Raw genomic sequence first — 22,685 nt, forward strand, 5'->3', positions numbered from 1 at the left:
ATAGTGACTGGAGCTGTCATTCCAAGAGCTGACAAATGTTAACAGTCTCTGAAGATGTTCTTTACAAACATCTCAAAAATAAATAATATATTCAAATCAAGGATTCAGTGACCAAAGAAAGGTTATAAATAGAAGGAAAATACCACAGTTTGAATATTAATATGCGTCATATCAATCCATTCCAACATACTAAAAACTATTATCACATTAACAACTGACACTGAACTTTGGCAGAGGAAGGACATAGAAATATTCCTTATCAACAAGAATTTTGCTGTGCTTTCCATTTTGCAGATAATATCAAAGTAGAAATGAAACTAGACAATTCCTTTCCAACCATTCAATCTATTAGCCTCTGCAGACAGATTAACAAAACTCTTACATCTGCATTTAGAAAACTGTACAGATCTTTTTCTGTACATTATATTTTTGCTGTTCTTTATCATGTTCTCACAGTTTCTTGAAAGTGTTTCCAATTCTTGCAACAACAAAGAATAAAGCTGAACTGCATTATCCCACAGGCTGAAAGCAGATCCAAAAAGGCCAAACAAATCAGTTTGCTCAAACTAATTTTGCAAACCACGGTAACTGCAGTAACCTGTTTGAACTACAATGACAATAGCCCAAGACACCATCAATATGTGTAACACAATATTTAGAGACTTTCAACAATAAAATTGTCTTTATTCAAATAAGTTACAGCACTACATCAATGCACAGAATATGAAAATACACACAAACACTTTCCATTCTTCCTTTGGAAAAAAAAAAAAGTAATTCCCAAAACAAGGTGCTTTACTGCAATTTTCACTGATAAAGTCTTTCTTTTACCCTTTCCATAATACTTCAGAATATCAGCTATTATAATCATAACTAATGCAAATGGTAAAGGTTCTCTTCTCAAGATGAGACTTTTGCTAAAACACAACTACCAACATGTCACAAAACCTTAGTTAAAATTACAGTTATGCATTATGTAGGATCATCTTCAGAAAACAATAGTCTCTCAGCACCACCAAAATAATATGAAAAAAAGATATCAGTCAATATAACTCTGCAATGTAAATCCCAAGAAAAAGTAGGAAAGAAGGGGACAGACTAGGAGATTCTCACTACACTTCCAAGAATTTTCATTTCTCACTCTCTCTTGAAAGTAAATACCAACATAAACAAAGAACATAATTTTAATATTAAATAGACAAGTAAAAGAAACATTCAACCATTTTAACCAAAGGACTATAATTAGCTCTTTCAAATGAACTGAGAAGCATACCACAGACTCATCAATGCAATTAAAGAATCTCCTTCTTAGAAGAGATGAACCTTCTTTGTCCTGCTCAGAGTTTGAACCATACGTTACTTTCATCGTTTGATGGGCTCTGCCCAACATGTAGCTTCACATATGTCCGTAAACTCTAAACAAGCGGATTTAGGAGCAATTGACAGAAAAACAGACTGTGGGAAATAGGGGATGGAGGACTTAAAATATAATGACTTCAGTCTTGTTACCAAGTTAGTATCTCAACAAAAAAAAAAAGGATAAAGTAAGAGTACTGAGGGTGAACAGACAGGCAATGCTTTCCAGGGTCTAAGTATACCTGTTTTGTGTAAGTTAAAAAGCAAGATAACAGCTTCAAATCAAGAGCTGCAGAATACCCCCATTAGACATAAAACACAAATTCATGTTTCCTTTGCACTTGCTTATCTTCTCCATTAGGAGACTTGAATTTCCCCCACCCTATTCAGTGCCTTATTTCAGAATTTTCTTTCAGTTACTGTGGAGACAGATGCAAATGAGAGCCCCTCATGCCACAGGTGGAAGAGACTTAAGGCAGCCTGTTAAGAGTGAGCTGCACCTGCACCACCTTGGAAGCACATCTCATGTTTTACTTAGCCACAGAATAATTCAACGGGATCAGACTCCTAGCAAAAAAGTAAGACATCAAAATTTTCTTCAGTTGATTGGATGAAACTAGGAGAACAACCTAGGCCATTTAAGACTCTGAAAGGTTTAAATGAAAGACTAATTATCATTTACTTCAGTTCATTACATAAAAGTTCATGGAATGGAGAAAGGAAGGAAGCATAGATACCTTCTCAATCAATGAAAGGTCATTATTTTCAGAGAGAAAAGTAATTCATGAAAAGATTAATACATATTGTAGAGAGTAATTACTTAACATAATATTCAATATTATATATAGAATATATTCTGACATTATACGGGTACTGAAACCAGGAAAAATTCTGACCGATTCTCTTAGAGACAGAATGTCACCTCCATACAGCCAAAAGTATTTGATAATTTATTTTTTCATTATTTCTTTAACCAGGACTGGGATTATTTGTTAGCTGAATGTGATAGTGTTACCCTGCTGGGCAGCTGAATTCCCCCATAACCATGCTCTCACTCCCCCTCCTGAAAGGAAAGGGGCAGAAAATACAATGGAAAGGGCTCAAGGGTTGAGATAAGGACAGGGAGATCACTCGACAGCTATCATGGACAAAACAGACACAGCATAGGGAGGTTAATATATTTTTTTTGCCTATGACTAGCAGACTATAACAGTGAGAATCTAAAAGCAAACTAAAAACACGCCCCCCCCCCCCCCCCATCAGCATTGCAGGGGAATGGGGGCTGCTACCTAGGCCCCTGCTACCGAGCCCTTACCACATAAAAACAATATGCTGACTGAAGCCTGCATGATCGCATGCACTGATTTGGTGCAATGCTTGTTATTAAAGACTCTTTTTTTGAGCATACAGCTTGTTTGCAAATTGGAACAGCTTTTTGCTGTTACTGATGGTGAGGTGCCAATTTAATTTATATTGGAACAAGGAAGATGTGGGAGTAAGCCAAAGTTAAAACTTTCTGATACTAAACAGCAGGTTGCCTGATGTCTTTAGCATTAGCATTTAAGTTCACTGCAGCTTAACTCATTTTGTATCAGCTGGGATTTATGTCAAGCAGTAGGAAGGCAGGTCATCGTCTGGTTCTGTCTTAAAGAATTACCATCAAAAACACAGATTATTATAAGCAACTAATAAAAGCATAGTTAGGGGAATATTTCAAGAGCTATCAAAACCTGTAATGGTCACTGTGATGCTAGGAATATTTTCTAAACACTTCTACCATCGAGGCATACCTTCTTGAAAAGAAATATTTTCTTTTTCTCTCTTCTAATTGAACTGTACAATGCAGCACAATTTTATAAATGTGCAAGCAGTATCAAGCCATGTGATTTGCTTTCTATTAATACTGTTCTGAAGTAAAATTTACTTTCCACTTGTCTTTTTGTTCCAACCTTAAGCCAAGATGCCAGGAGGTATAAGAGGGAACCAACTGAAAATATTCACAAGGCCATTTTGTTAATTTAAGCAGAAGCTTTGTATGTACCATGTCCTCACATGGTGGTATTCAGAAGAAGGCACCATTTTTTGTTCACGATTTACCTCCCTGAAAACAGGCAATTCTGCTTTACGGAAACTGTAATTTATGTTTGAAAGACCAAGCTTGCTTCTTTCTTTGATATTATAAGCAACAAAAAATACTATCTTACAACAAACTTTCACCACCATTTGATCAACTTGAGCAGTTCCTAGGATTTCCGGCCAGATCTCCTTTTCTATTTCATCTTCATTTCAGAGAGATTGGAAAGTCTCTTAAATACTAAGTACAGGCAATAAATTTGAGATCAATTTCACAATAACCCATCTATGCCTCTATCCAAGGAACTTATGCTACACTTCAGATGTTTCTACCTCACACAGAGTCCTAGAAACTAAAACCACATTCCTACTTCCTATCAAGGAATACAGGTTGGAGCAAAGGTGGCAGAAAACATGCAGCCATTTCCTTGATAACCACTTAAAGTCTGGCTTCATGTGTGAGAAAGTCTGAGCACTAAGAATGTTCTCTGACATTTTAGACCAGACAGTCTAGCTTGCTGACAAATAAAACCTTCGTACTAAGGCATATAAAGTTTTTCAAACAACATCTTAAGTGTTTAAATGACAGAAGCATGAGATGAAAGATGACAACTCCCCAGAAAACAACAACAAATATTTTTCTTTCTAAGAGGATTAGGTTAAAAAAATGCCTCAGCATGACAGAAGCAAGGATTTCATTCTTTACAAAATGGCAAAGTCCTATATGGAATTTCAATATACATAATCAGTATATCAACAGTGCACGCTCTGACAGCTTACATTACTGTAGCAACTCAGGAAATAATTAGGGTTCCTTCACTTAGCCAATTAAAAAACAATGCAGGATTTAAAAAACTAGCTAGCAAGTCAGGGGAGAAAGGCTGGAAACTTGTTGCATGTAAGACCTATATAAGCTTTCTTTAGAAACTACCATAGGTCCTAGTCTTGCTTAGCAATTTTTGTATTATGGTATTTACATCCTTTACCTTTATTCAGAATGATCCCTGTTATGAGCTTTTTCTGGTTTTGAAAATGATAGCATTACACTATTTCAAATGAGAAAAAAAGCACCTTGAGACTGAAACCTGGGTAATTTAAATCCTGAAAAAGAATACAACATTTTCTAACTGTGAAACAAGAAAAAATAAAGCTATTTCCTTTCAGAATACATACTTATTTAATACGAACTCTTATGAAACACTGATTCATATGCAAAATAAATAAATAAATACATTTTAAAGTTAAAAAATCAACAGCTTTGAAATATTTGAATATCTGATACAAAAACCTAAGGACAATATCTCCAAATTTCTTCTTTGTTCAAATATACAGCAGTGAGCATATAAAAAGTATGCAAAGCACAATTATTTAAAGGCAAGGAATTTTCACTGTGTTTAGACAGAACTTCTTTATTGGTAAATGTTTGGCATCACCAAGTCAAACAGAGCCTACGTCCAAAAAAAAATCCCTCCCTATTGTTCTTCTGCATTCTATTCCTGTTACATCGACCTAATATTTGTGACAAATTAACTCTGCCCTGCAGGCCAGTGAATTTCTATTAACGACTTCCTATGGAAGAAAGCAAAAATCGCAGTCAAGAACTCTACCCATCAGACAAAGCAAGCTGTCATTCTGCTTAACTTCTACAACAGATGTCCTCAGACCCACATGAGAGAAAAGAAACACCATTTGGCATTTAAACTTTAGGTGCCAGTGTGCATTAAAGCAGAGAACAAGCCTGGATTGATTACTCCGATTTTAAAAGGTCAAGAATTGCTAAGGTTTTTTTGTTTGTTTTAATGCATATTTAGTTGATTTACAAGGCAATTGTTTTAAATTGTAAATTATAACCCTGTATAATGGGTACTGCCTTAATTAGATTTTAACTATATGCTAATCTGAAAGTGGGTTATTTTTTTTCATGCTTTCTCAAAGTCTGCTAATAAAGACTGCATATCCCATAAAATACTAAATTATATCAATATAACTAACATTTATAATTGAGTATATCCTTGTACTGTTAAATGCAGGGCTTCAACAAACTATGAACATTTTGAAACATTTAAATTTAATTTGAAAATGCTATTCCTGTTTCCTTCATATGACCTTATACCAACTGTTTTCCAAATGGACATAGAGAAGGGAAAAACAGACATAGAGAAAAACATAACTACAGTAAAATAAGCAGACAAACACAGAAAGACTTTACCTGTGCTGTCTGTTTTCAAGATGATTTTTTTTTTAATCTAAAATCTAAGTCTAGCTTGGTCTTAAAATCAACCTGAAGATCTTCTAGAATTAACCATGAAGTCTGATTCACCTTCATTTTACTCACATTTTGCTCAAAGATTCGCACCAACCTATCATTGTCTTTACTCTTTTAACAGCCTATTTCATTTTTAATCCTAATAAATTTACCACAGCGATGAGCAAAGAACAGATAGCTTATCAGTATAATCATTGGAAAAATAACTGCAGTGTATTTTGTTCTATCAGTTACGATCTCATAGTTTTATTTTTCAAAGATGTTTTCAAAAGCACTTCTCCTCAAAGAAAATAAGCATTCTTCAGGCAGCAATGTCAAATTTAAGTCATTAGCCTTATACATAGACACTGACAATCCTTTAACCTGGACATTACTAACATCAGCAGCAGGTCAAGAGAAGTGATTCTTCCTTCCCCTCTACCCAGCTTTGTCGAGGCTGTACCTGGAGCACTGTGTCCAGTTCTAGACCTGCCACTACAAGAGAGTCATGAACGTACTGGAGCGAGTCCAAGAGAGGACCACCAAGGGACTGGAGCACCTCTCCTGTGAGGAGAGGCTGATAGATGGGGCTGTTCAGCCTCAGAGGAGGCTCAGGGAGATCTCATCAATGTTTATAAATACCTGAAGGGAGGGTGAAAAGAAGATGGAGCCAGGCTCTTGTCAGTGGCGCCCAGTGCCAGGACAAGAGGCAATGAGCACAAACTGGAATACAAGAGGTTCTGTCTGAACATCAGGAAAAGCTTCTTTACTGTGCTGGTCTTGGAGCACTGAAAAAGGTTGTCCAGAGAGGCTGCTGAGTCTCCCTCCTTGAAGATCTTCAAAAGCCACCTGGACGTGGTCCTTGGCAACCTGCTCTAGGGTACCCTGCTTGAGGTGGAGGGGTTGAATCAGATGACTGCCAGAGGTCCTTTCCAACTGCAGCCATTCTGTGGTTCTGTGACTTTGTGATCCAAACCACCTTCACCCTCACTTACATGGATTTGGGGTGGGAGTTCCCAAGGCCAGAAGAGCATTCAGTCACAAGGGAGAAGACCATGGCTGCACACCTAGGGAACATGTTGTTCCAGCACCCAAACCCAGTGCAGGAATCAACTGATGTGCAGCCACCACAGAGAAGCTGTTTTGATTTCCTAGTTACCACCAACCTTTCCAATGTATTGGTAATGGAAAGAAACCTAAATATGTGATTAAATACGTTGTTGAGAATACTTACTTCACATGAATTACTCCAATGTAAAAAAGGCATGGAGGCAGTTCTCTCAAATTTGCCTTCAAAGCTGCATCACTGTTTGCAACCACTGACCAAAATTATTACATACAGACTGTGCCTCCCCTTCCTGTATCTCAGTTTTCCATGCACAACCATCAAATTTCATCTTCAGAGTTTTAATAGAAATATTATCACATGGATTAAGATAAATTTAAGGCACTAGTTTAGCCTTACTTAACTGATTCAGGAAGTCTTTATGTTAGAGCATGATTAGAAATTTCTTTACAGGTAAAGCTTTCAGTACAAAGATACATGAAACCTACCAGAAATTTCCAATACATCCAACACACTACTAACTCAGATCCAACCACAGAACAAAGATGTAATCAGAAGCAGAAGTAATGCTGATACATTTGCCCTCATTATACAACACTTCAGAAGTTCTCTTCTGGGCCAACATGCATCTGAAGTTACTTCTAGATCAGAAGTCCAGAAACGGACCAAGTAAAATGCTCAAATAATCACAACATGCTCTAAAATCCAAGCAAAACCACACAGGAGGTCATCCTCAGCAATGCAATGAGATGTGTGAAACAAGTTAATCTTGATTTGCCAAAAGTGACCACTTGGAGCTGTTAGTCATCTCTACGTTTAACCTGGTACTTCAAAAACTACTGTAGTGAACGTAAGGTTTCCTCTTAAAGTTGGACATCTGACTTCCATCTCACCACACAATTACTTAATTTTTGTCATAAGCAGCATTCTAGACAGTGTAATTCTGATTTGGGTTTTGTTGTTGATTTTTGTTTTTTCTTTTTTTGCGTGTTTGCCTTTTTTTTTTTTTAAACTTGAAGGCACTTTATTCTACTGTTACACAAGAAAATTGCTCCTTTTCATAGTGCACTGTCAACAATAATCCTGCATAATAAACTGGTGCTAACACTTCACAATGACATTTTCTACTTGTGCCCAGAAACACATCTGCAAGAAAGTGTTTATTCAGAACTAAGTTTGTACACTAAAATAATAATGTTCATATCCCCTCTTCCTCACAGCTGCTGATGATTACAGGTTCAAGATGAAACACAGAGGCTGGTTCTGAAAATACAGCTCTTAAATACTTCCTTTATTTCACTTTATCTTTTCATCTGACATTTGGCATCAGCAGTTTATAACACTCCCAGCCTTTCCACGCGTGTCAGATGTTGCAAAGCCCTTCACCGTCTTTGTAGCCCTTCCCAGGACTCAGTCCTGTATGTCCGTGCCTCTGGTGCACTGGGGAGCCCCAGCGCTGCGGCTGCGCCTCAGCAGGGCTGAGCAGAGGGGAACCTGCCTCCGGGCCCTGCTCTCACCTTGGCAGTGCTCCCATTGGCTGCTCCTCCTGGTTTATGCCTTAAACAATCCAAAATAATTCTTCTTATTTTAGAATCTACAGCTTTAATAATTTTAAAGTCATAAGAAACAGAATTAAATTTCTCAAGACTCATAGATATTTTATTTAGCATTTGACACACTAACTCCATTATTCCAGCATTCCCAACGGAATAAGAGAGGTAAGGTAACAGAGCACAAGGAGTAAGCACGTCGCATTAACTAGATTCACTGCCTCACGTACCTTCCCCACATGGCTGAGATGGTATAGCCAGTCTAAAAGCAAGAGCAATGCTTTCTCATACTTATGAACTACAGGGTTTGAGTTTATACGTCAAACTATTGTCATTTTATTAAGTTCACATTCCTGTGAAAGCAAGAAGCACTTCAATCCGATTATCCTGAGGTATAAAACCTGATATTTAACAGAATCCTTGTGCTTGTTACCACAAAACCCATAAAGCACAACACAAACAAAACTGTCCTTTCAATTGTCTGAACCTATCAGACTAATGCCAAAAGCAGTGTATCTTAACAAGTACATTTCTACAGTGTAAGAGAATTACAAAAGGAAAGAAAATAACAATTCACATACAACTGTTATAACCCCCAGCCTTCAGACCTGCCAGTACAATAACATTAGATTCACCCTTTGAGACTTGGATTAATAGCGAGTCTTTGTAATGTCAAATCTACAGGACTCAGCTTTTGTATTTGTTTATAAATTACAATCCTAAAAAAAGATCCAGCTCATCTTAGATCATAGATCCTGTATAAACTTCTGAGCTGGCACAGGAGTAAATATAAAGTTTGAAAATCTTTTTTGGTGATTCATTTGCACAAGATATATGGCAAAAACAATGGGATCTATACATTAGTGCAATGGAACTGTCTTCCTCTGCGTGGGCAGTATCTAGCATGCTGTCAAGGCTACTGAAATATGAACAGAAACAATAATACCAAAACCAGCTTTGAATGCAAGATGTTTGCACATAATTTAGAAAATAAATATCCTGCCTTTTTTTGGAAGCTGAATTCCATTTTACAGATCACACAGTTCAATTCTTTGTACCAGAAACTTACGCAAGACCCTGCATTACAAAAGCAAATGACGTAAAGAGCATTTTTCAAGCCACCTGCAGACCTGTACCTTGACATAAATACAAGTTTAGTCTGCCTTTTAAAAAAATCTGGTCTTCTAACTGCATGTAATTTTTCATTTCATAATGATTAATATTTTAGACCAAAATTGAAACAATAAACACAGGCATGAATGCATCCCATTTTTGTACCATGAGGCAAAATTGTTCTAAAGTAATGCGGTGCTGCGCATCAAAATCTTTCCCAGGTGTCCTCTATAGCTCCAGAACTACATATAACAAATACCATAGCAATGGATGTCTAGAGTATCTTCAGCTTAGGAAATACTGGAGTGTCATGCATTGCCATAGCTAGTTGATGGTACATAATCTAAATAAGCATTCTCGTTAACTTCAAGTGGTTGCCCTTTTACGCATTTTGATAACGTCTAATTTGTCATCTGTAGCTACGGACATGTACATACATAGGTTTACAGCCACAGCAGTCAGTAAGTGCAAGTTCACTCTGTCTGCGTACTAGGAAGAAGTTTCCTATAATGGTATAGTCAGCTTGCAGACAGCATCATACATACCACAATCCCATAGCTTCTCTGGCTTACTTCTGGCTGCTATTGTGCACCAGGTCCTTCTATGCTGAAAGACTGCTTGAATATCTATTCTCACCTGTTTAGGTATTCTACTCACCTTTTTGCTTTCTTTAGATTTTTCTAGATCAAATTATGAAATACTGGTCAGTCAAAAGTCACATTTTTCTAGTAATTATTCCTAAAGTTTAGATTTAAAGAACAAGCCACCTCCTTTACCACCTCCTGAAGTCCCAGTGTTCTTGGGATTCAGCTGAGTGTAGTATTTGCACCAGGAGAAATTATTTCAAGTTAAGGGAAAGATCTGTCAGTGAAGTTCAGCCAAATCAGAAGGCATTTCCTGGGCCAGACCTACCAGAGTTTTTCCTTCTTCCCCTAAACCCAGTCCTCCCATTTCCAATTCTCAGGTCAATACCTTTATGGAACTGACCTATAACTTAGTTCAGCAACAAACAGGAATTGTTTTGAAAAGGGACCAATTCCACAACAGTTATTAATTGATCCAACATATTCACTCAGCAGCCTGCCACTAGCATAGCACACTACTGCTATTCTTTCTTTGTGTTATAGGATCTTTAGATGGGAATTTGAATTTGACTTCTCCCTGCTTTGCAGAAAGAAGTAACACGAATGATGGCAAATCTCTTTTTGTTCAAATATAAAACTTGCTGCTAGAGACTAAACACTAAAGTTAGAAGGCACAGCCTTATTAAATATTAATACTGCACTAGATTTTTATATTCCATTTCAATATATTTGTGGCCAATAACCATCCATTTTCTCTTACTTGCAGAAGCTGAGCAGGTGTGCAGGTAACTGGTTACCAAGACAACATGCTGGCGAGGGATTAGAGCAGACACTTGTATGTGTACAACTCTGAATAATGCAAACACTGTTAAGTGATACATTTTTCATTATCTGAACATCACATGATGTTTTATGCCATTTAATATTTTTTGCCTGTTGAACATGCTTCTGTTAAGAACCCAATTCAAGCCTCACAAGCAAATGTAATGATAGTTTCATTACAACAATGAAAATACCACTTTATGCATTTCTTCCCTGAGATAGGTAAGTAGTTCTCCAAACATCTGTTCAATTTCCTACATCTTACATTTAGAAAACCTAACCAGCAAGGAACAGACATTTATAAAAAACAAAAGTAAGGTGAAGAAATGTATAATTTTATCAAATATATCCTCACTTCAGTAAGAAGGCTGGGTATTTGGAAGAGATACATCTATGCAGCAATTCTCACCTACTTGCTCTAGAGTCAGATATCGGTCCTTTAGCAATATCTTTTCTTCTGTTAAACTGTGCAAAGCACTGCAGAACATTTGACAGTGTTGTATAAATGAAGTATGAATTATGGTGTTAAGCAACAACCTGTTAATAAAAACCAACACAGGTGAATAGAAAGCGCATATTAAAAGCTTTTCTATTCTTAGAGATGATTTGAACTGCATCTATGCAAAACAAAACCTTTACATCAATTAGAATATATACCACCGCAGGCTAATTTTAATGGTTTGTTTTTATTTAACACATACTGCAAGAGGAAAGAAAACCCATGGTTTTCCTCATACTTTTCAGAGCAATGGCACACAAACTATATCACAATACCTTTTCTACAAAAGCAACCAACAATGAAAAACGGCCCTTTTTTGATCCACTACAAAACAGACCAACAAACTCATGCAAGCTCTGTTTTATAATTCAGCAAACTTCAACCTCCACTTCATTCATTACGATCATCCATAACATGAGGGACAGAAATGCTGGTTTCCTCGTATAGATGGAAAATGTTAAGTGTTACTGTCATTCTGTCCTTCCCAGAAACATGAAGGAGAAAGAGGTACAAGTACGTGGTCCTTCAAACAAGTATTTCTAGAACTGAAACTAGGAGCAAAAGGTTTAAGTGCCACTACTTTAAATTCATAGGTTTCAAAACGAGGAAGATAAAACCTGAGGTATTTTAATAGCTACACCTACACTTTTCAAACGCAAAGGAGAACAGAAAACACAAGTTCATGTTGTTTCATTCTTCTTCTGTACCGTAACTGCTTCCTTCTATGAACAAAACACCTTCTCCCACCCAAAACTGAAGCAACGCATCCAACTCAACAAACATTTTCAGGGTTGTTTCAAAATCTTTGTCAGACATCCTAAAATGCTGAAAGTTACCTAGGCTTTTTTCTCATTTCAAGCTTTCAGCTGAACTCACAAGATGCAGAGGCACCTTGTGGATATTATGAGCATTTTTAGTAATTGAAATGCCTATCCTCTTTTCAAACACCTGGTGGTTAAATAACTGACGTGTCCTGGTGCCTCTGGAAGTCCTGCTAGAAGCAGAAATACTTTTGAAAAACCTGTATATGCAGCTAGTCAGGACAGAACCACAGGAGCTGCCTACTGACCACCCTCTGTGGTGCAGTCTAGATAGATATCATCAAAGTGGGCTTGGGCTGACAAAGCTGGGGGGTGGGGGCAGTTAAGAAAGCATCTATATCTCTCCGAGGACTAGTTTTGACATGCCTGAGCTTCAAATACCTTACACAAGATCTTTACAGATTACAGATGCAAAACCTGGAAACACTTCAGCACAAGTGAATGCTTACTGGAGAAATCCCATTTGGTTCAATGAAGCAACCTGCACGGCCAAAATGATGCTTATAATTAACTATTTCCAGGATTAAGGTTTTAAATTTTGCTGCAGACTGCTCAGAAAAGATGAGAGACTCAACCTGTCAACTGCTTAATTAGACTGAGTTGCAGTTCTCTGACTAGCTTCCTCCAAAGCAACAGCCATCTGTTTCGTGTTGCAAACATCCCTAATGTCTCATCCTGTTTTATACTGAAACTATGAGAAACAGCACTTAAATTCAAAGTCCAAATCATGCAAACAGACACTTGTACATTTAATGCCAGCCATAAGCTCACTGAAGGCAGTGCAATGTTAGAAAAGACATTTTTAACTACTAGAGGTCCTTTGTCACAAACCAACAAAATCTACCACTTACAAGCAAGCCAGGCTCGACTCAAGGAAAAATTCATTCAATGTATTGCCAAGAGAAGCAAACATTGAAGTAACACCTTCCCTGCCTCCTTCCCCAGTCCCCACCAGGCCAGGGCAGTGCAGGGGGAGCAGCAGGGCACTGCAGGCAGTACAGCGCAGTTCTCCCTGTGGCTCCTTCCCTCTCGCACCTTCTCTGCTCTGTCATGGGCTCTCCCCATAGGCTGCAGGCCTTCAGGAACCATTTTGGCTCCAGCATGGGCTCCTCCATCGGCTGCAGGGAGTGTCAGCTAGGCACCATGAAGCAGCTCCTCCTCCTCCTTCTCCAACCTCAGTTTTCTCTGCTGTTTCTCACTCTTTCTCCTTCCCTCAATCTGTCTGGCATTTTCTGTTCTTTTTAAATACGCTTTTACAGAAGCACTACACCTGTAGCTGAGGGCCCAGCTGTGCCCTGCAGTGGAACCACTGGAGCTGGCTGGATCCAGCTGTGCCCAACAAGACCCAGCCTCTTCTCAAAGGCCACCACTGCAGCCCCCCCACAACCAAACCATTGCTGTGGACACTCATTGCAATGCTGAGCAGCATTCAAGTGCAAAAACACAGACTTTTGGAAAAAAAAAAAAAAAAAAACCAGGCTGAAAAGTATCCAGACTCTCGAATCTTGGGCAGAAATTAAATGGTGTGGGCATCACCCATGAGGAATTAGAGCAGGAAAAGAAAGAAAAATGGCTCAAACAACAGCAACACAGAGCTTTGGGCATGTTAAGGAGCAGCAGAACAGAATGAGCTCTCTTAAATTAGTGCCAGAAATAAAACCCTTGGTTTTAGCTCTTAGGGATGGGCAGGGGGTGAACTTGCACTTGATGAACTTATAACCTGGTCAGCTTTGCAATGTAACCGTAAATTTCTCAAGTGTTTGCAGCACTGAGACTGTAAAAGGCTACGCAATGTTAACCTCAGTGGCAGCACAGACCAAAGTTTGTGCTGGAGAGATCACAAATGTCTGAATAATGATCCACTCCGCTCCGCACAATATCCCTTTTCCCTCCAACCATTTCAGAACATTTGGTTGATGAGATTTTGCGATTCTTTACCTTTATTTTATTGTGCTCATGTCATTAACAATTATACAGATTTTAGGTTAGTACATTTGCCTAGAAATTGTAATTTCAGTTCTCTCTGCTGTTGTCAAACTTTGGTCTTTAAGTTTTCTACATTGAAAAACATGTTCTTGTATCATTATATGCTACACCTGCCTACAGCATATCCCTTGCTGAAGGGGGCTCTCTTGCATGCTTTCAAAGACAGGCTTTCAAAGACGTAACATAAACATGACCCTATTCAATTTTAATTACAACAGAAAAAGATATTCCCCATGGTCTCTGGCAATCTAAACATTACAGAGCAGAGACTTAACTAAGAGCAAATCAGATTTAAAAAAAAACAAAAAAAAAATGTTTGCAAGTTTTGGTCTAAGACAAAAGATACTACCACATAGTAAAAAATGTTATTTCCTTGAGGTTATGTTTATCTATTTAAGCAAAAATGTAATTCTACATTTTTAATAATAAACCTAAATCATTCAAACTAAGAGATTCCATACACATATACCAGTAACAGTCACCCTATTAGTCACTATCCCACACACAAGGAACTGCTTGTACAAACTGTGATGGCCTCCAGTAAACATAACTGGAAGCAAAATGAAATTCTCACACCAACATAAATACAACTCGGCAACTTTTCATTCATAAATTATACCATTTATATATCAAAGTGATATTTTCAGACAAACAACATTATAATATCCTACATTACCATCTTTTTTTAGTTGGTTTGTGGTGTTTGTTTTTTGTTTTTGTTTGTTTTTGTTTTTTAATCAAAGTACTCCTGTAATTTAATCTTCTAATTTGTTAACATAGCCTAAAACTTCTAAATTGCAAAACACTAAGTTCTGAATCCTGCTGTTGATTCTTTTTTAATGAAAGAGAACAAACATTGCTGCCCATCCTTTCCAGCCTGTTAAATATCTTTTACATAATCAGCTTCTCAGTACTATTGAATCCTGCAGATAACTGTGGGTTTCTCAAGGGTTTTATCAAATCCAGTGCCACTCCAGAAACTGAGCCTTAGTAGTGTTCACAGAACTGCTCCACCATTTCCCCCAACCAAAAAGGGAAGACAAAAAAAAAAGAAAAAAAGGCACCTATACAGACTTCAAGTAGTTGTCATCCATTTCCATATTTTAAGTCTCTAGAATTGACAGCATTGCAGATGCCTCATATCCCTTTATTCACAGCAAGTTACAGGCACCTGTAAAAGAAACATTTTCAGCTGAGAGCTCCTACAGGGAGATTCCTTCCTGGACATCCATTTCTGTCAATGCATACATGAAGAAGATGTGTGCTACAACACTCTTGGTGGCAATTTCTCATCATGTTCTCCCTTACACGTCTGACTGAATCATCCAGGGGAACAGCTAATTGCTAAGCTGTGTGGCTGAGATTCAGTCCACATGAAGCTGAGTAAATATTGATAGAATAAAAGAAAAAAAGTACAAAAATTTAGCAATGACTTCAACTCATGTTTTGAGGGGTATGCCTCAAGTGTGTATTACATGCTGAGATCATGTTTTAATGATCAAATAGAAAACAAGTAGCTGTATTCTTTTTGCAATCACAAATCACCCATTCTTCATGCTCACATTTACCACAGATGCAAACCTTCCTGCCATCCCACAACAATCTTCAGATGTAGTGCAGAACAATGTAAGACATAAATCTAGTGTGAAACAGGAAGAGTCAGAGATCAAGGGTACTGTCAATGGGTACAGGGTACCTGCAACAGCAGGAAGCTGGCTAGATTTGCTTTCTCAGACAATCCTGAAAATAAGAAGAAAGTAGATTGCATCTTACAGTGAAAAAAGGAGAAATTCCATTAAGTTCTGTTGACTCCCCATAAGTATGCAGCTTGAAGATTACCTTGCATTTGTATAACATGATCATGGTACAGAAACACATAATCAAACTATTCCTTTCCTGAATCCTAAGAAAACAGACAGCTAAAAACATGCATCTTTAAGCTCTTGCTATAGGCTCACCTCTACCTGTCAGAAACTTCTTCCATAAATATACTGAATGTCATCTCAAAAAAAAAAAAATCTCACATACACTGAATCTTGGTAAGACAAAACAGCCATCTACTACAGATGCAGCTCCAGCTAATTCAACTTGCCTTTATGTTACAGCATGTGTTGTTTGGTCTGGGAACACTGCTTTTCCCAGCCAGTTATTTTTGGAACTAAACTCCATTTGCTGCAATAAAACTGAGGTTAAGATACATGAACCTTCATAAGGTATTAGGGAATATGGTGTAACTTGTGCAAAATTGTAATACATTTGGAGGCAGCTCAGTTCACAGGGACTAGCCTCCTGCCCTGATTTGGTGCTATCAGACCTGTACTGACACTTGCAAAGACACGGGTGGATCTGCATTGAATTCTCCAGCACTCCACTCCAGGAAGAGTGGTTAACTCAGCATTAGCAGAGCATGAAAATCTGGATTTGTGTCAGGTGCTCCAACCTGAGAAGCTCCCCACAAAGTCAAGCATCACTTCATAGACCCAAGTGGCACCTCCAGGGCTCACGAGGTCAGGCCATGTCTGGAAACAGCAGCACTGCTGAGGTGACGTGGGAACAGCACAGCTGAGTCTGAAGCACAGAGCCATGGAGCTACCAAACCCCACCAGAACGGAGCAGTTCACAAAGCCAGCCCTCCCATCCTGCTTTGTAGCCTGGACAGATCACACACTGACAGTTGAAACCTAAGTTGTATTCCAATGCCAGGACATGAGACACAGTCACCTTCCTCCCGTGGCTCAGCACTGCCTCCTATTTTCCCAACCTCCTCTCGCAACAAGCAGTAGCTGCTCACCTCCAGAAGAAAGGCCAGCTGGCAGACCCTGCAGGATGCTAGCAACACCAAACCAGGCCAGAGAGACGACCCATGACCAGGCAGGTACCATAAAGCCCTCATCCTCTTCCTCGAGGCACCCTCGAGGCACAAGTTTGTTGTATGGATGGTTCACAGTGAATGCATCCTACAGGCAGCGGCAGACCAGACCTACAGTAAAGCTAACAAATGCAGCATCCCACTTGCAATTGTTTCCGTGTCCTTTTAAGCAAGGTACCCTTTCTTAATTTCTGTGTTTCCACAAAAACACCACATGGAAACTAAAAACATCTCCCTGCTGCTTTGTGGCTTTAATCTGCTTGCAGAAGGTAACAAAAGGTCCTTGAGTTGTCCACAAAGAATTAGATGGTTGCAGTTAAGAGTAATTCAGCTCTCGCTGTACAGCTAGGGCCTGGGCATAGAGCAATTAGAGCTGGCTAACATTTTTGAAAAGGCATGCTTCTTCTGCACCCACCCCAAGATCAGATCATTCTTTACATATGAAGTTTCCTCAGAAAGAAAAAGCTGACAAAGTCTGCAAAGCCTCTAATTGCTGGTCTTCTGAAAAAAAGTCCGTAAAGGTAGATCAATGCATTCACATTCTTCCACAGAAACACTCTAAAATTCTGGTTTTACTTTGTGATCTGCTCCACGACGAGCCGCTCTGGAGTATTTCTGAAACTTTGGGCCTCTACCTCCATAGGTCACAAAAGGGCCAACGCTAACGGAAGTACATAGCTTCAGTATAATGAAAAGCTCTGTCCGTGGTCCACAGTACTTTCATAGAGGTGCATGCACTTTCTCTCATCATCTTTTTTATTTGCAAGACATCATCATCAGTCTGCTGTCCCATAATCACTTCCTTTACTGCCACAATTTCATTAAAAAAGTGGAGATAATCCATGAAGTATGTGAAGTCAAGTTGAATTTCTTGAAGGAAGCAGTGCTAAAGCTGCTGAATATAAAGGAAGAAGTCTTAGAAGAGAAGGCTCCAGAAGAGAACTTATCCCTGGAAAAAGGTAACTGCTGATTTCACTCCGATGTCAAGATAAAACCTCACAAGCACCTATGTCCTCAGAGTTCAAGAAACAGAGAGATGAAGGTAGTATTGCTGAAAATGAACCAGAAAGACTGAAGAAAGAATATAGAGCATGAGACAGTCCTTTAGCCCTATGTTAAAAAAAAAATAAAAAAAGAATAAAAAAAAAGAATCATGAAGTTTTTAACCACAGTAGGGTAGAATTCACATGAAATGTAGCTACAGCTCCCAGAATAACTTAGTATTTACATTAATTGAAAAAATAAAGAAACTGATACTGAACAGTGGACCAGACATGTGACAGTTAATGAGTTCTCAGAGACAAAAATTACTGAGATGGAAGTAAAATCCAAAAAGCTTATTGCTGTCAAGTCTAGGTAGCAGAATAATCTTAATCACAGAACACCGAAAGAACTGGTACATGAAATTGCAAGTGTGATAGCATGGATATTAAATAAATCCATCAAATGAGGGAGTACCACATGACTGAAGAAAACCAAATATGGTGCCTACACTTGAGAAGAAAGACGGAGGGAAGAAACTCATTTTGGTAGTATTGACCCATCAGTCATCTACAGATAACACACAAAACTTTCACACAAATCTTGAAGAAAACTGGAAAACAAAAGGATATCAAATGAATTACAGAAGACAGATCATGTCACAAGAGTCCAAAATCTTTCTTATCTATTTTATTCCCATGAAAAATGCTGTAAGTATAATCCATCTCGATTTTAATAAACCATTTGCCAAAGCACTACATATGCTACTCTGGAAAAAGTGGCAAAAGTCAGCAAAAGTATAAAAAGTATAAATCAGATAAACTAGCTAAAGGGGAAACAAGAGTAAGTGGAAATTAACAGGCAGAAAGCTACCTACTGAAGATGTTCCTTCAGACTGGGCTTCAAGAACATGGAGTTGAGCATCACAGAGGACAAAGAGCATGACAATGTACATGAGACAAGGTTTAACAGCAGGAGATGCCGTTCCTGTAACAGCTGTTACAGTGCTGGGTGTTTCCAAACTATCAGCATGGTACGGACACAAGACAAGGAAAGTGCAGTCATGAGAATAAGCAAATGCAATGATGATGTTTTCAGAACTGTTTTGGAGAAGGGCCTGATGTTGGCCAAAGCTTTGAGCTGGGTCATGTGAAAATGAGCCTTCTAAAGAGCCACAAGTTTTCTTTAGAAGACAGTCTTCAAGGTCAAGAAGTCTAGGTTCTATCAGAAAACAAACAAATAAAAAAAACTAGAAGAGTCGGAGTAGGGAAGACAATCGAAAGGGCCCACACCCTAGGCCCCCCCCTGCCCACTGAACCACTCACTCCAAGGGCAGGTCTCTTCTTCTGGACTTGATTCTTCAGTGACTTTCTGGACTGCAACAAATCCTAGAGTCCTTTTTAGGGACGGTCTCCATGCCCCCACTAGGGCCTCCTCCTTCTTCAGCTCCCGACTGCCCGCTCACAGAGCAGCTTCTCTGCCTGGCCACGGCCACAGCTCCCAGCAAAGGCGCAGCCTGCCCCCTGTCTTCAGCAGGCTGGGATCCCCAGCCCAGCTTCTCAAAGCCATTTGATGGAGGCCAGCAGGTGAAAACCAAACACTGTACATCACAGGCAGCAACAGGATGGTATCGGCAACATCATCCAGGCACATGGAGTGCTTTAATTTGGACAGTGTGAATCACGATGGTCAGCCCACTCAGACAAGTGCAGGGAAACACTAAGATATTCACATGACCGTGTGGGCTGTTTGGAAGGAAAAAGCTAAAATAGGGATTTCTTCAGCCTCCTCTACACCCTGCGTACAGCTGGTAGCGCAGCTAGGCAAGCACAGCACAAACAGCAAATCCCACCCAAAAAACTACTTGGGCATTACACTGGTTGCCTTGCACTGACCTTTATTTACACTGTGGTTACTGTGCTGCTAAAATCCTGCCAGCTAGCAAGCTCAAAGGTATGTTAGGTATGTCTACAGAGGCACTTTTGCAACAACTCCACTGTAAAATGCGCTCAAGAGGTAAATGCTTTGTTTATTCATGTAAAAACACCAGGAACTGTCTAAGCCAAAATGAGGGGGAAAAAAAGAGTCCTTTAAACTGGAGAACAAAGAGAAATACTTGAGCATTTGTTAATCATAGAATCACTGAGTGGTTTGGGTTGGAAGGGACCTTAAAGACCACCCAGTTCCAACCCCCTGCCATAGCAGGGACACCTCCCACCAGAGCAGGCTGCCCAAGGCCCCATCCAGCCTGGCCTTGAGCACCTCCAGGGATGGGGCACCCACAGCTTCTCTGGGCAGCCTGTGCCAGGGCCTCACCACCCTCTGAGTGAAGAACTTTTTCCTTATATATAATTTCAATCCACCTTCCTTCCATTTAAAACCATTGACCCTTGTCCTGTCACTAATATGGGCATGAATAAATATCAACTCAAAATTACAAGGGTTTAACTGCTAACGAGTTTGGTTCTTGAGCAACTTTTCAGTGAAAGTTACCAGAGCAAATCATCTGACTGAAGCTGGGGTGAAGCTAGGTTGTTTTTGCAAGAAGCTTTACCTGCAGAGGAATATGTGGCACACCTGTTGGTGTTAGCAGAAGACTGAACTCAGTGACAGGGCAGCCCTGCCCAAAAAATTCAAGACTAAACCATGACACCCTGTTCTCTCCTTTTCTCCCTCACTCACCTGTGTTAAGTCACTTGCTGTGCCTGTTTCAGTTCAGATGGCAAACCCTTCTGGACCATGAACTTTTAGGTGTACCTATGGTTCCTAACAAAAGCCCCGACAAAACCTTGAGGCTTTATCAAAGTTAGTTTGAAATGATGCTGCAGTGGATAAAGCAGTAGAGGTTAAGAGGTCAGCAGGATCCACACATGAGATCAATGAAACTGTTGTTTTATGTGGTAGCTCAACTGAAATTTAAGCTGGCTGAGCTTTTGCATCACGCAATTTGTATTTGTTGCCTTCTATATGGAACAAGGGAAACCCACACTATAAAATCCATAAAATAAAATTTTAATCAAAACCCTTTGAAGAAATAAAAAAAAAAAACCTCAAGACTAATCTGTACCTTAAATATTCTTGTTTTGGATAACTTTGATCCCAATTAAATTGTGTCTCAGGTGTACGTCTGCTAATAATAACATGTTTTCCCAAAACTGCAAGAAGAGAGCAAGAAAATACATATAATCAGAGCTCAAATAAGGTACACATGAACATTTTACCAGACAAAAAGTATAAACACTCTCTCCACTTCAGTGCCAACAGACACTTATCTCTGCGTGAAGGAACTCAGAAGTGCAAATGCAGTAGCAGCGCTCCTGTTACGCAGACAAGTAGAAATCGAAGTGCAAAACCTGGTACTCAGCCCCTGCTCCGAAGGCAGAATTTAGGGTCTCCCAGGGATCCCTCTGTCACATTGTGTAGCTCCTTGTGGAAACCAGAGAGGGATGAGGGTTGTGGATCTAAAAAAAAGGAGATTCAGAAACCTCCCATGGCCAAAGCAAACGCTAAAAAGCAGGGGCTCTCAACCTCACACCTTAGACAGTGAGAACAGAAAGGTGCCTGCATCTGCTCAGGGGTCTTGGCTCTGGCCTCTCGCCAGGGGAAATGATAAGAGAGGGAGACAAGCACCCACACAACACTACCCCAGTCCCAGCCACCTTGTCCCTCTCTCTCCCCAACTCCTGAGGCAGCCTGGCTGCATTTCACCAGCATTTAGGCAACGCTCCTTCCGCCACACTGCAGGAGCAGCGGCGGTCACTTGGTGCTTTGGAAGGAGAAGCTCCTGTTTGTGTTTCAAGGTGCAACTCAAAAGCAGCCTGCAGCAGGCAGGGAACTGCTCAGGAAAGTCTGTCTGAGGTCTCAATAGCCCTGGGATGCAACTTTCTTGCTTGTTCAGCAAGGTTGGGACATCAGCTGTCTAATTGCACAGAGATGACAGGTAAGCTTTCAGAATTTCATTACTGGCACATACTTTTCAAAGACTTCTAAACTTGGCAAGAATTAAATAGACGCAGAAAAAAAAATCCTTTAAAAATGTGGACTCCTGCCAAATCTGCTCTGCAAAGCCCATGATGCTGTAGTTGAAGGGGTTTATGCAAGTGACAAAACAATACATTTTTTCCACCATTTTTTTTTTCTTAAAAAGAACCCTAAACATTTTGATGAGACAACAAACAAAAAAAGGCAGCTGGCATGAAAAAATTCAATCCCAATGCTTACAGGTTTACTGGAGTTTAACGGGAAGGAGCTTACAGGCCTGATAGAAAACAAGCATTCTCATCTTACAGTTCAGTAAGCCAACTGTTTTCGATGCTTTGAGTTCCATATTGAACACTCACTCCAAAAAGTAGAGCAAAAACTATTTACTGTAGCAGAAATATCAGAGAGCATTTAGAATTCAGAAAACTTCCCAGACAGGGCTTTCTTTTTAGTTTTGGAAACAACTACGTAAACTCTAGAAGGGTTGTCTGGTACAGATTAAGTTGGGATGAAATTTTAGGCTAGAAAAAAAAACACGATCGGCACCAAAAACTACTTGCAACTTTACAGAAAGCAGAAACAGGAGGCTTACAGAACAGAAATGCTAGCTCAATCAGCTCCAACGGGACCTGCAGTCAGCAGAACCGCTAGATCTTTTGTATTAAAAAGAAAAAAGAAAAAGGCATAGAACTAAGATGTAAACGTACAGCCTAACATAAAATTGTGTTCAGAAAACTCA

At 39.3% G+C, this 22,685-nt stretch overlaps 1 long non-coding RNA gene across 1 annotated transcript in view; it reads right to left on the reverse strand.

Moving 5' to 3' along the window:
* Positions 1 to 19,736, reverse strand: part of LOC308196801 — a 72,858-nt gene extending 53,122 nt beyond the window's left edge. The window contains exon 1 of the long non-coding RNA XR_013952411.1: positions 19,291 to 19,736. This is a non-coding gene — a long non-coding RNA (uncharacterized lncRNA). The remainder of the gene's footprint in view (positions 1 to 19,290) is intronic.
* Positions 19,737 to 22,685: the final 2,949 nt, after the last annotated feature.

Source organism: Anser brachyrhynchus (assembly GCF_964034855.1).
Source record: "Anser brachyrhynchus genome assembly, chromosome: 1".
In the NCBI taxonomy this organism is placed as follows: Eukaryota; Metazoa; Chordata; class Aves; order Anseriformes; family Anatidae; genus Anser; species Anser brachyrhynchus.